At 60.8% G+C, this 12,860-nt stretch overlaps 1 pseudogene; it reads left to right on the forward strand.

The window, feature by feature from the left end:
- LOC133747004 (nucleus accumbens-associated protein 1-like) overlaps positions 1-6,092 on the forward strand; it is a 32,680-nt pseudogene extending 26,588 nt beyond the window's left edge.
- The last annotated feature ends 6,768 nt before the right edge of the window (positions 6,093-12,860 follow it).

Below are 12,860 nucleotides of genomic sequence, written 5' to 3' on the forward strand. Positions count from 1 at the left end.
CACCCAGCACCATGGCAGCCTCCTGGGGAAAGGGTCACCTCCAGACTCTTGGCGGCGTCCCAGGCACTGTGGTGGAGTCGTGCTGACTGTGGGGGCTGGGGTGGGTGCCCGCGTCTCTGCCCCTCCCCCGGATTCTGCCCCTGCAGGTGCGGGTGCTGGGCGAGGTGGATCCTGCCCCCACTCCTGAGATAAGGGAGCTTCCTGCTCCTGCCAGCAGCGGGCCGTGCTGTGTGCCCGGCCTCTTGCACAGTCCCAGGTTCAGTCTGGGTGGGACGAAGCCCCTGGATCCGCCCCGCCTCTCCCGGGGTATTGAGTGCGGGGCCCTTGGCATGTCCTCCTGGTAGGAAACAGGCTGCGAGCCACCGTCTCGGGGTCTTGGGGTGGACAAGGCCGCGTCTGTCCTGCGTTTGTTCAATTGTAGAAAATGTGTCCCCGTGTCCAACAACAAGTGAACCCGGACAGGGAGGGGCACTGCCCAGCTGCCTGGGACCGGAGTGGGTGGCTTGCGGGGTCAGAGGGACACCAGCCCTGTGAGGTCTCCTCGGCCAGGAGTGGACGCCAAGGCCCCTCCTGAACCACTGACCGGGGCAGCCCGTGCCTCTGTGGCCCCTGCCCACGCCTGCTGTGACACTGCAGGTCCTCGGGGCCTCCTGCCGCCCCCGCCGCTGTCACCAGCCGGCTGTCTGTGCGGCTGGAGAGCATCGTGGGGGGGGGGATAGATGTGGCTGGGAGCCCCTGGCCCGGGTCTTCTTTCTGTGGACACACCGAGCCATTCTAGGCTATGCAGCTGCCTGTCAGGACACGGGGCCTCCATGTGCTGCCCGGCAGAGGCCTGTCCACTTCCTGGGTGGGTCAGTGATGGCCGGGGCCGCTATCCAGATGGACTCCTTGGCTTCCATATGGCCCTGACAACATGTCCGTGTCTTCCTTCTTGGCTTCTGGTCACTGGAGGGCATGCTGGGACGCCTGGGAGCCCAGAGGGACAGCACCAGCAGGTGCTAAGGACACAAAGCACTTTCTGCTCTTTTTAAAAAAGATTTATTTTATTTTTTATTAAAAGAGTGGCATAGAGGGAGAGACTGGGAGAGAGAAAGAGAGAGAGAAGAAGAGACTGGGGAAGAGAGAGAGGAAAGAAAGAGAGAGAGGTCTTCCATCTGCTGGTTCCCTCCCCGAATGGCCACGATGGCTGGGGCTGAGCCAGGCAGAAGCCGAGTCAGGTGCTTTGTTCTGCCATCCTCTGCTGCTTTCCCAGGGAGCTTGGGACTCGAATCGGTGCCCACATGGGATGCTGGTGTTGTAGGCAGGGGCTCAGCCCGCTGTGCCACAGTGCCAGCCCCACAAGGTACTTTCCGGACACGGAAATGAGAGAACCACGTTCCAAGGTGGGCTTGATCCTGCTCCTGGGGTCTCACAGGCACTGCATCCCATTGGTTCCTGGGCAGACCCATCTCTGCTCTGTGTGGGAGTGGGGGCCCCACGTGACTGCGGCTCTGAACTTGGTGGGTGTGGACACAGCAGGGCCGAGGACGGGGTGTGGACGGGGAAGGAGCCCACGCTGATGTGGGAGCTGTGAGCCTTATGTCTCAGCAGAGCTGGCCAGCCATGATTCCCAGAGGGCCATGGGGCACAGGGCAGGGCTCACCGCACACACTGCCCAGTGTCCCCATCAGCGGCTCTGGGAATTCCCTTCCTGTTTGACGGACAGACGCACAGAGCCCAGGAAGGGCCCACACCCCACAGCAAAGCCTTCTATCCTGGCTCGAGAGGGTTCTGTCACCAGTGTGTCCATGGCCCCGTGGCAGGTGTGACACAGCTAAGGGGTGAGGGGTGCAGGGAGGCAGGTGCAGGTGACCCCAGGCATGGGCCGTGCCGCCTCCATCCCGAGCAGGCCCTGTGGCCTCTCCACCTCCTCGTGCTGACGCGGGGCTGATGTGATTGGCTTTGGCCATGATTGGGGTGGCCCAGGTCCCCGATGGAAAGTTCCAGGCTGCAGCAGGTGGTAATGAGCTGCTTGCACAAATGACACTCCCCTGTGTTCTGCAAAAATCAATAAACCATTTCTGATGCTCCACGCGGAGCCCGAGTGACTGACGTGGCTCTGACCTCCTTCAGAAATCTGTGTGCTCCACAGCCAGCTTTGGGCAGCTCTGGCCAGGGCCGCATACGCGCTGGAACAGGAGACAGCCATGGGGTCGCCTCCATTGTGCTGTCCATGGCTGGAAGGCCCTCGGGACAGTGACTCTGCTCGCAGCTCTGCACCGGCCCTCACATCCGTTCCTCGAGTGCCGTCTTCCCCAGGCTGTGGTGCGGGCAGACAGGGAGGCTCCTAAGGACAGCTGGGGACAGGGCGGCTCCTACAGGACAGCTGGGGACAGGGCGGCTCCTACAGGACAGCTGTGGGCAGACAGGGTGGCTCCTACAGGACAGCTGTGGGCAGACAGGGCGGCTCCTACAGGACAGCTGGGGACAGACAGGGTGGCTCCTACAGGACAGCTGGGGACAGGGCAGCTGGGGGACAGGGAAGCTCCTACAGGACAGCTGTGGGCAGACAGGGCGGCTCCTACAGGACAGCTGGGGGACAGGGCAGCTCCTACAGGACAGCTGTGGGCAGACAGGGCAGCTCCTACAGGACAGCTGGGGACAGGACAGCTGTGGGCAGACAGGGAAGCTCCTACAGGACAGCTGTGGGCAGACAAGGCGGCTCCCACAGGACAGCTGGGGGCAGACAGGGCAGCTCCTACAGGACAGCTGGGGACAGGACAGCTGTGGGCAGACAGGGAAGCTCCTACAGGACAGCTGTGGGCAGACAAGGCGGCTCCCACAGGACAGCTGGAGGCAGACAGGGCAGCTCCTACAGGACAGCTGGATACAGGATGGCTCCTACAGGACAAGTGGGAGTGTCAGGGTTGGAGCCACCATGGCCGCTGCTCTCACTGCCAGTGCTGGGTTCAGTGCCACGACCACCACCAGGTAGTGGGGGCCACTGGTTAGTGCACCACGCTGCTCACTGCAGGTAGGATGATGACACCACTGCTGGTTAGCACATCCCCAGTGCTAGTTATACGCCCTCACTACTAGTTAGTACATCCCCACTGATAGTTAGTATGACACTACCACTAGTTACTACACCACTGCTGGTTGGCACATCCCCACTACTAGTTGGTGTGATACCACTGCTAGTTATACACCCCGCTACTAGTGTGACACCACTGTTAGTTACTATCCCACTGCTATTTAGCACACAGTTATGCCACACTGGTTAGCACATCCCTACTACTAGTTAGTGTGACACCACCACTAGTTATTATATCACTACTAGTTATTACATGACTACTAGTTATACACTCCACTACTAGTTAGTGTTACACCACTGCTAGTTATTATATGACAACTATTATATACCCTACAACTTATTGGTATGACATCACTGGCAACTATATCACTACTAGTTAGTACATTCCCACTACTAGTTAGTATGACACCACCATTAGTTACTACATCAATGCTAGTTATACATCCCTACTACCAGGTAGTATGAAGCCACTGCTAGTTACATCACTACTAGTTAGCATGCCCAACTACTAGTTAGCACACCACACTACTCGTTAGCCCACCCCCACTACTAGTTTATGCACCACCGCTGCTACCTTTCCTGCTACTGTTCATGCGGTCATAGCCCCCAATTATTTCCAGTGCTGGGAGGGGAACAGACAGTGCCCAGCAGCTCCATGGGCTGGCCTGTGGCCAGTGACCCAGGGATCACCTATGTCTCAGCAGGAGCCTGGCTCCCAGCAAAATGGCTTCTCGGGCTGGGGGACACAAATTTGGCTTCCCTGGGGGTCCACAAGGTCCAGGTTGCAGCCCCCAAAGCCCTTGGCCCCTGACGAACAGAGACGGCTGGTCTCCCCAGGTGCATCTCTGGCCAGCTGGGCCCAGCACTGCTCCCATGGACAGTGCTCCTGAGCACAGGGGGAGAGGCTGACAAGCTTCGGGGAGCTGCCCCTACACTAGATGGCATCTGTGACCTTTCTGCCCCCTCGAGACCCAGGGCCGCCATCTGGGCAGGAGATGGTGCCAGCAGCCATGGGGGGAGCCACAGGCTGGCAGCTCCCGCACCAGACACTGGCTGGATGGAGCCTCCTGCTGGCTTGCTGGCAGCCGAGCGGTGGCCTTGACCTTCAGCCGTCTCTGACATTCAGCACACAGGGCCAGGGCCACCCCCACCTTGCTATCTCCATTCAGCCTCCAGCGGATGGTGGCCTATCTCATCCGTGGGGGGTTCTGTGTCCTGGTCCGGTGGGGCAGGCATAGGTGCTGGTGCCTGGAGGGCAAAGGGATGGACTCCCAGGCCACACGGAGTCTGTGCCCCTCGCCAACAGCCTGGCTTGTGCTGATGTGGTTAGGGGCCAGCAGGGGCCAGTGCTGGCTGTGCCATTAGTGTGTTCACCTGTGTCTGGGAAGGGCCCTGGCCAGGGAGGGGACCTGTGCCTCCCCCAGGTAAAGTGGTCTTGCCACCAGAGCCAGCACAAGGATGCTGCCTCCCCAGCGCCGGCTGGCACCGGGCTCTCAGTCTCGGGACTTCCCTGCCCCCTGCGTTGATCCCACAGCCCGGTGGTCCAGCCATGTTGCTGTGGCTCCTACTCATGGAGCAGCCAACACCAGCCACTCAGATTGAGGTCCAAGAGGTCAGAGGTCAGGAGGAGAGATGGGCGTCACACAGCAGGGGTGCCCTGTATGGGTTCCCCCACCAGCTGCGCTGGAGATGAGGCATGTCCTATCTGCTCACTGTACTCAGGGAGCGAGGATGGTGGGCAGCTGGGGCCAGCCCCTGTGGAGCCAGCAGAAAAGCCGCAGAGGACAAGTGAGACCATTCCCTGGGGGAAGCTGGTGCTCACTGAGCTGGGCTCTGCAGGGCCAAGGGTCAGAGCCCTGCTGTCACTCGCCCTGTGGCACCTGTGTGCTCTGTCTCAGCCCACGGGGAGCCCAGGAAAGCTGCAGGTCACGGGCCTCAGGGCCATCCCCTGTGGACCTGAACTGACCCAGAGCAGTGACTCTGGGTAACAGGTGAGGGTTTTATTCTCTACTGAACACTCCTTGCCTAGACCAGCGGCAAGGAGGGAGAGGAGATAGATCGATGTGTGAAAGGATGGATGGATGATGGACAGATGGGTGGATGATTGGATGGATGATAGATGGATGGATGGATGATGGGTGGACGGACAGACAGGTGGATGTATGGACAGACAGATGGATGGGTCATGGGTAGATGGACAGCCAGGTAGATATATGGATGCACAGACAGGTGGATGGATGGATGGATGGATGATGGATGGATGGACAGGTGGATGGATGATGGATGGATGGATTTATGGGTGGATAGACGGATGATGGATGAATGGATGGACAGATGGATGGATGGAAGAAAGGACAGATGGACAGATGGATGAGTAATGGATGAACAGACGGATGGATGAATGATGGGTGGACAGACAGACAGGTGGATGTATAGACCAACAGATAGATGGATGGATGGGTCATGGGTGGATGGACGACTAGATGAGGGAACTCATGGGTAGACAGACAGATAGACAGGTGGGAGTGTGGATAGATGGACAGGTGGGTGAGTGGATAGATGGACAGGTGGGTGAGTGGATGGATGGACACGTGGGAGTGTGGATGGATGGACACGTGGGTGAGTGGATAGATGGACAGGTGGGAGTGTGGATGGATGGACACATGGGTGAGTGGATAAATGGACATGTGGGTGAGTGGATGGATGGACAGGTGGGTGAGTGGATGGATGGACAGGTGGGTGAGTGGATGGATGGACACGTGGGTGAGTGGATAAATGGACAGGTGGGTGAGTGGATAGATGGACAGGTGGGTGAGTTAGGGAGTGAGGGGCTCTGTGGAGACGTTCACTCTGCTCTCGAGGGAAGTAACAGGGGCTGCCCAGGTGGATGCTGCTCCGGCTGGCCTCTCCTGTGCTGACACAGGTCACAGAGCCTCAGTCTGCTCCACGGTCCATGAGCATCTTTGTCTCCTACGCTTGCTGCGAGAACTGCGTGCACGAGGCCCACGCCGGGGCCTAGCCCACCATAGCGGGCTCCTGCCTGCCCCTGCAGTGTGCTCTCCAGGGGTGTGGGGAAGTGTGTTGTCGGCGGTGGGTCCAGTTCATCTGCGCCCCCTCCCCACTCCACAGTATCCTGTCACCTGCTGGCTGGGGCAGAGATATTCCCAGGCTGTGCTGTTACAAAGCGGCTGTCTCTGCGCACCTGTGCTGGGTGGCCTTGGGGGGTGTGCTCTGGACTTCAGCTGTAGCATCTTCAATTTAATTACATTTCTACAAGGATATTTGAATGGAAAATAACTGTTTTTCAAGAATAAAATGTTTCTGTTTATTTACTGGAGGGGCAGGCTGAGCCCTAGCTTGGCGGTGGGGGGCAACCCTGGTGTCCTGCCCATGTGGCTGCAGAGGCCCCAGGTGTACAAGCAAGATGAGAAAGCACCTGGTCCCCACCCAGGCCAAGAGGCTGCCCCCCATCCCCACTTGGAAATGCATTGAAAGACAGCCCACTCTGAGTGACCAGGGAGAATCCAGGGCAGCTGATGTGTGAGCTGATGTGTGCAGAAACGATAAGAATTTCAAAATGGGGAGCAAGGGAATCGTGGCCACGGGTCAGAGATAAGATCTGCCCCGGTGGCCGCTGGGATGGGGCAGGAGCTGGCGGAAGCTGGACAGAGCGAGCTGGCTGGGGGTGGGCAGGCGGCTGAGAGGAGGGTCCTCCTATCCCATGCCACTGAACTCCTGCTCCAGGCAAGGCTCCAGCTGCCTTGTGACCCAGAGCCAAGGCCCTGGCCAGGGGCAAGGATGTGGGGCACAGGGTGCCCCTGGGGTGTTGCAGGGGGAGGTGTGGCCAGGTACAGGATGAAGGACAGGCTTGGGAGATGAGCAAAGAGCCAGGTGGCCTTGAGTAGCCGGCGGGCCCCTGAGCAGGGAGACGAGGAGGGGGGAGAGGGGGTGTGGGTCCCCTGCCCAGGCAGCCCAAAGCACCAAGCAGCCACAGTTCCGGCTCTGCTGGACAGGGAAGGTGGGTGCCGTGGAGGTCACAGCCGCTCTTGTCTGGGGTTCCAAGGCGGCTAAAGGGTAAATGAGAGTGCAGCGGCAGGCCGACCAGCCGAAGGTCTGTGTGCACCCAGGAAGGGAGCCCCCGCCTGCTGACCAGCCAGCGGTCACTTGCCGCCCCAGCTTCAGCCTCTGCTGTCCTTTAACTGGCCGCCTTCCCCTCTGTCTCTGCTGTGCCCCCAGAGCAGGAGCCATGTGGAGTTCAGGCCCCGGGATGCTCGCTGCTGGAGCTGGGTGTCCGCCCACCTGGGAACTGGGTCTCGGTGCAGCATCGGAGCTTGAGCTTGGACCACAGTCCCTTCTGTGTGGCCGAGCCCACCCCACCGGTGCCCATGGAGGAAGACAGTGCTTGGGGCCAGCCTCCGGCAGTGTGCGCCACCCGCATGCGGGGAGTCTCAGCACATGTGAGTGACGGGCCAGGCCTGCAGTGTGGGGAGATCCACATGTGGCTAGTGGTTGGGGTGCAGCTGCCGACCATGGCTCAGCCACCCAGAAGCCTGTGTTGATTTCGTGGTCCCAGCCAGTGGCTTATGGGCCGCTGGATTGCGGCCCCTCACCGGGCCTCCTTCAGCTGCCCAATGTTCCCGGTCCCCAAGTGCCAGGGGACAGTGCAGAGGTGGGGAGCTCACTGCCTTAGTCCTGAGGCCAGGGCCAGCCTTGCATGAAGGACCTGGTGGAGTGTGGGCTGGGGCGTGGGGCCCTCCCTGCTGGCCTTCCTGCGCGGGGCCTCGTGTGGACGCCCCACTGGCAGCCGTCCGGGATCCTGTCAGTGACGTGGGTCGGTTACCTGGCACCGTGAGTGCTCAGGGTGGTGGCAGGGATGTGGAAGAGGGGGTGTCGGGAGGCAGCATGCATCTGGACACGGGGACCCATCTCTGACTTCTGCTGCCGGCCTGGATGTTTCTGGAAACTGCAAGGCCAGGCCCAGCTTCCTTGTTGGGTGCCTGGGGGCCTGGGGTGTGCATGGGGGAACCATTGCTGGTGTCTGGGCAGGCGTGAGGCGAGCACCACGAAATGCAGTCGACATGAGTGACATTTGAATGTGGTGTTCAGATCTTATCGGCAAACTGCAGCCTGAGGGGCGGGCCTGTGTGTGTAACCGTGGTCGGGCTGGGGGTACAGGCTCCCCCAGGGACCCCTTTCTCCCACTCCTTGGAATGACAGACAGGCAAGGCGAGGGCTGGGATCCCTCAGGGAGTGAAGTGCAGCTGGCGTGGGAGAGGGGATCCCACGCCCAAGCTCAGGTGTGGAAGACTCCAGCTTCCTCCTGGGCCCTCTGTTGCAGCTGCACTCCTGCCTCTGTGCCCTTTGGGGGCTGTTCTCCAAGTCGCGCCTGGGGCATGGTTGCAGACACCACCCAGGAAGAAAGGCCCTGCTCGGGAGCCATGCCCAGCACCAGGTGCAGGTGCACAGGGGCACGGACGCAGGAAGAGGAGCCCGGCGTGACGCTCCCCATCCCTGCTCCAGGAGTCTGGCTCTGTGCCTGCCTCGTGGGCTGCAGGAGACCCTGTGCAAAGCCCGGTGTGTGCACAGAAGGCTGCCAGCCCCTCCCTTCCCTGGGTTGACACCTTCTTGTCTACTCCCTGGGGCTGCACGGCACACAGAGGGGCTGGGGTCCCAGCAGCACTCCAGCCACCAAGCTGCTCTGATGGCCCCACACCAGCCCCATGGCTTCCCGTGATGCTGCTGTGGTACTGGAAGGAGGCCGGGGACTTGCCTGGGCTGCGTGTGCAGTGAAGGCACACAGCCAGGCAGGTGTGCGCATGCCAGGACACAGGCAGATGCACTGCACGTGTGTGCACTAAGTGCTCACTCATGCATGTAGGTACTGCACACAGAGACACACTCCACACACACGCAGACCTGCACATGCACACGGCTACACATACATACACACAGTCCTCACACTCAGTTCCGTCCCTCTTGCACCCCCTGGTTGGAGTGTGCATGAGTTGGAGTGTGCATGAGCTCACACCCTCCGCCTCCCTTTTCCAGGAGGCGGGGGTGCAAGAGCACAGTGCTGTCTGGGGCAGAGCTGCTAGGGGAGTGGCCACGGGGGGGTCCCTGTTCCGCAGCCCAGCGTGCTCCTGCCACATGTGTGAGCCCCAGGGCCCAGGAGCTCTAGGACCCACCCACCCTGCTTGGGGACGTCTCTCCCTCCCGCCAGCCCTGCTGTTCCCCGCTCCTGGACTCAGCCCACACCCTGGCTCGGGTCTGGCCCCCACCCCTCGCCCCGGCTTCACACTGCTGGTGCGTTCTAGGCCCCGGCAGCTCTGCCTGTGGAGATTGGAGAGCCCGGTGCACACTTGCTCCTCAGGCTTCCCAGCCTGCGCTGTGAGCTCTGCCTGTGTCCCCACCCCTGTGGGGCCTCCCCCCCCCCAGCCTCATCAGACTCCTCCCCCGGGGAGAGCTGCTTTGTCTAGGGGCCCTGATTCATTCTGCCTCAGGGGCTGGACTGAGGCCTCCCTGGCTCCTCAGGGGCTGGACAGAGCCCCCTCCTCCAGCCTCTGTGTGCATGGCCTTTGTTCAGCAAACTTTGCACTGGGGGCATCTCTGCTGGGTCTGAGTATCTGTGCTGTGTGACCTTGGGGGTGTGTCTGGTAGTGAACTTGACCTCTGACAGCACAGGAGTCCACCTGCTGTGGTCCAGCTGGGTGGCAGGTGTGCATCATGGGCTCCCATGGCCTCTGCTCTGCACCCCTGGGGCCAGGTCCTCCTGTGATCCTGGGAGCTGTGCCAGATGCTACCGTGATCGGTTCCAGCCAAGCCTCCAGCCGCTGCCTGCATCCCAGCTGAGGGTGACATGGGGGTCCTGGGCTCCCACCCAGGCCTGTTTCCCTCCCTAGCCCCAGGGGCCAGCAGGAGCTGCAGCTACCATGCTCTGGGCCCTCCCAGGACATCTCGAGGTCCCTCGAGGGCCACATCGGGTCTGCCCCCAGCTCCTGACCTGTGCTGGGGCCTCCCGGGCTGCGCCTTGCTCTGCACACACTCAGAAGCAGCCCCCCCCCCTGCATTCTGAGGTTACTCTGCTGCCCCCCTGCAAGTGGCCCTGAGTCCCCGCCCACCTGAGATGCTGCATGGACATCCTCTGGCTGAGCCTTCCACCGCCACGGCCTGTGGCGGTTGGAGAGGCCAAGGGGGTTCATACCACTTAGAACACACCAGCAGGCACTGACATCTCTGTGGGACGCCAGGTCTCCCAATCATGGCACCGCCTGCCCCTCCCCCACCCACCCCTGGGGACTGCACAGCTCCCAGCTCTCATTCCCCTCTGCGGCTCCTCACTCTAGGGCCATTTATTTATCCTCAGCAAATACGATGTCCAGCGCGCGCTGGAGCTCTGCTGTGGCTGCCAAGCCTCTGCCCGGGCCCCTCACTTTCTACTCTGAGCAGTAAGAAGCAGGGCCCCCCCACCTCCCTGTGTGTGTGTGCGCTCACCTTGAGTGTCGCTCTCTCCAGAAACACAAGGGCACTGGAGCTTGTGTGGGAAATGAAAGGAAACTGTGTGGTGCAGAAGAATCCGCCTGAAGCCGCCCGCTGTGATGGGTTAGCTGTGCGCACGAGCTGATTGGAAGCAGTGGACAGAACGAGCGCATTTACAGCATTTACAGCTCCGTCCCGTTGGCGGGGGTCGGGTTGCAGCTCTGTGTCCTATAGGGCTTCTGCCTTCCAAGGAGCGGCTGCGGCCCAGGACCAGGCACAGCGCTTCCTCGGGCGTATTCCTGACAGCTTAATTGGCCGGTGAACATTCACTTTGCCCCATGCTGCTTTCTGGGGACAGCTGCTTCTCTGGAGGGGACAGCTGAGCTGGACAGGGCCGCTGTGGTTGGCAGGTTGGCCAGGTGCAGGGTCTTCTCCGTAAAAGCGTGAAGATGGCCCCACCACTGGCTGCGCTGCCAGATCGGTCCTCTCCCTCCGACTACACAGGCCTGAGCTGGCTGCTGCCCAGGCTGCCCTCCGTCTGCCGGGTTTCGAGCTCCTTGGAGCATGTGGCTCCCGGTCCACCTGTCAGATCTCGTGGGGACCGAGTGACGCAGTCAGCCTCGCTCTGCACAGTGTGCACCTCTGGGTTGCCTGCCTTTCTCCCGTACGGTTTCTAGCCAATCGCAGGCGGCCAGCATGGGTCACCATCCCTGTGTCCACTCTCTTCCACCTTCCCGCATACCGCTTTCCTGAAGCCTGGTCTTCATCCCCCGCCCACCCTCTGGCCGCTGCACCCTCCATGCAGCTCAGTCACGCTAACATCCGAGATTTCATTGTTTACCTCTGGTTCGTCTCTGGGTTTCTTCTGTTCCCATCCTGGTCTCTCAAACACTCTGGGACTGGGTTTACTCAGAGTCACTACGGTTAGGATCACTTTACTCCACCCCAGATCACTTCCGTCCAGTAGGACACAGGTGTCTGTGCCCCCCCCCCCCCGTGTGTCGGCCAGCGCCTGTGGCATAAGAGGCACAGGTCCCGGCTGGTCCCCGTGAGTCTCGCTGCCCAGCACAGCCCGAGGGGCTCCTTGCTTCACGGGGATACCGGAGCGTTCCTCTTGGAAGGGCCAGGTTGTGGGCACAGGCGGGCCTCCCTGGAAGCAGGCATGGGATCTGCTGGCCGGCTCCACCCCGGGGCCCGGCTGCTTTGTGCATCTCGCTCATGCCACGTGCCTGGTCCTCAGCCCCACTCCACCCTGACTCTCGCAGAGGCAGGGGCAGGGGTCTGATCTGCAGCCTGTCCTGCACCCTGGGCCTCTTGGCAATCTGCTGAAGCCACCGGAGCCCCTCTCAGGATTAAATAACGATGCACAGAATTACTAAGAAAGCCAGTTGTATTAAAACACAGCCATCAAATGTTAAAAATCCTGTTTCATAGAGTAATGTGCGTGCTTCTTTATTAAAATATTACAAAGTGGAGCGGTGGGACGGCTATAACCGCAGTAGGGGTGGGCACGGCCATGGGCGGAGGTGACCCTGAGAGCCGCACCGATGGTTACCCTGCCGCTGGGTGTCACCTACTGGCTGCGTCCCAGTGAGGCAGAGCCCGGCCTGTGGGGTGCAGCTTTAGGGAAACGCACATTTTCCATGGTTGGGGGGACCTCCGGGCAGTCTGGCCAGCATCTGCCTGCCTCTGGCCTGAGCTGAACTTGCCTGGGTCCCAGGGCAGGACAACGTCGCCCAGCACCATGGGAGATAGCGCAGTCCAGGCCAGCGCAGTGGCTCAATTGGCTAATCCTCCGCCTTGCAGCGCTGGCACACTGGGTTCTAGTCCCGGTTGGGGCACTGGATTCTGTCCTGGTTGCCCCTCTTCCAGGCCAGCTCTCTGCTGTGGCCCGGGAAGGCAGTGGAGGATGGCCCAGGTCCTTGGGCCCTGCATCCCATGGGAGACCAGGAAAAGCACATGGCTCCTGGCTTCGGATCAGCACGGTGCGCCGGCCACAGCGCGCTGGCCGCGGTGGCCATTGGAGGGTGAACCAATGGCAAAGGAAGACCTTTCTCTCTGTCTCTCTCTCTCACTGTCCACTCTGCCTGTCAAAAAAAGAAAGAAAGAAAGAAAGAAAGAAAGAAAGAAAGAAAGAAAGAAAGAAAGAAAGAAAGAAAGAAAGAAAGAAAGAAAGAAATAGCACAGTCCAGTCGGGATTCCCCGCACATCCGCCTACGCCTGGGGGTGCCGGCGCCCCCCAGTGGCGTCCCACGTGTGCAGCCTCTTGGCGGCTCAGGCTGCAGCCCCTTCCCCCTGTTCAGCACAGGCC

Source organism: Lepus europaeus, chromosome 18, assembly GCF_033115175.1.
Source record: "Lepus europaeus isolate LE1 chromosome 18, mLepTim1.pri, whole genome shotgun sequence".
Lineage (NCBI taxonomy): Eukaryota > Metazoa > Chordata > Mammalia > Lagomorpha > Leporidae > Lepus > Lepus europaeus.